The following is a 2500-nucleotide window of genomic DNA, read 5'->3' as shown; positions in this document are numbered from 1 at the left end:
CTAGAGGGTACTGCCTGTTTCTGGAGGGTACTGCCTGGTTCTAGGGGGTACTGCCTGATTCCCTATTTCCCTATTGGTTTTAATGGATGATTAATGGATGACTGGACAGAAATAATACATCTCAAACAGAGGAGTTTTACCCAGAATGCACCAGGGACAGGGAAGGAGCTGGAACCACATCAAGAAATGAGAGAAAGATGAAAGTAAAGAAAGAACAAAAAAGAAGAAAAGAATGAGAAGCTGAAGCTGTTTAACGTGCACAGACATCTGCTACACACACACCAACACACACTAACACACTAACACACACACACACCAACACACACTAACACACCAACACACACACACACCAACACACCAACACACTAACACACACACACACCAACACACTAACACACTAACACACTAACACACTAACACACACACACACCAACACACTAACACACACCAACACACTAACACACACCAACACACTAACACACACCAACACACTAACACACACCAACACACACTAACACACTAACACACACACACACCAACACACTAACACACACCAACACACACACACACCAACACACTAACACACTAACACACTAACACACACCAACACACACACACACCAACACACTAACACACCAACACACACACACACCAACACACTAACACACTAACACACTAACACACACCAACACACACACACACCAACACACTAACACACTAACACACACACACACCAACACACTAACACACACCAACACACTAACACACACCAACACACCAACACACACCAACACACTAACACACACCAACACACTAACACACACCAACACACACCAACACACTAACACACACCAACACACTAACACACACCAACACACACACACACCAACACACTAACACACTAACACACTAACACACACCAACACACACACACACCAACACACTAACACACCAACACACACACACACCAACACACTAACACACTAACACACTAACACACACCAACACACACACACACCAACACACTAACACACTAACACACACACACACCAACACACTAACACACACCAACACACTAACACACACCAACACACCAACACACACCAACACACTAACACACACCAACACACTAACACACACCAACACACCAACACACTAACACACTAACACACACACACACCAACACACTAACACACTAACACACACACACACCAACACACTAACACACTAACACACACACACACTAACACACTAACACACACCAACACACTAACACACACCAACACACTAACACACACCAACACACTAACACACACTAACACACACTAACACACACCAACACACTAACACACTAACACACACCAACACACTAACACACACCAACACACTAACACACACCAACACACTAACACACACCAACACACTAACACACACCAACACACACAACACACTAACACACACACATTAACACACACACACTAACACACACACATACTAAGACACACTAACACACACCAACACACTAACACACACCAACACACTAACACACACACTAACACACACCAACACACACACACACTAACACACTAACACACACCAACACACACACACTAAGACACACACACAGTAAGACACACACACACACACACTAAGACACACACACACACTAACACACACACACCAACACACACACACACACACACACTAACACACACACACACACACACACACTAACACACACTAACACACACTAACACAAACCAAAACACACACCAACACACTAACACACACTAACACACACTAACACACACCAACACACTAACACACACCAACACACACAACACACTAACACACACACATTAACACACACACACTAACACACACACATACTAAGACACACTAACACACACCAACACACTAACACACACACTAACACACACCAACACACACACTAACACACTAACACACACCAACACACACACACACACACTAACACACACACACACACAGTAAGACACACACACTAAGACACACACACACACACACTAAGACACACACACTAACACACACACACCAACACACACACACACACACACACACACACACACACACACACACTAAGACACACACACACTAAGACACACACACACACACTAAGACACACACACACACACACACTAAGACACACACACACACTAAGACACACACACAATAAGACACACACACTAAGACACACACACAATAAGACACACACACACTAAGACACACACACACTAAGACACACACACAATAAGACACATACACACTAAGACACACACACACACACACTAAGACACACACACACACACTAAGGGGGAGGTAGTTCAGGAGGTAGAGCTGGTGGTCTAGTGATGTAAAGGTTGCTGGTTGGATCCCAGGCTCCTCCTGCTAGCATGCTGTAGTGTCCTTGAGCAAGACACTTAACCCCTCATTGCTCCTGATGGCTGCGTCCGTCGGTGTT

Source organism: Zeus faber (assembly GCF_960531495.2).
Source record: "Zeus faber genome assembly, contig: SCAFFOLD_98, whole genome shotgun sequence".
Taxonomy (NCBI): Eukaryota; Metazoa; Chordata; class Actinopteri; order Zeiformes; family Zeidae; genus Zeus; species Zeus faber.
The sequence above is the reverse complement of the archived record's forward strand: the minus strand, read 5'-3'. Positions refer to the sequence as shown.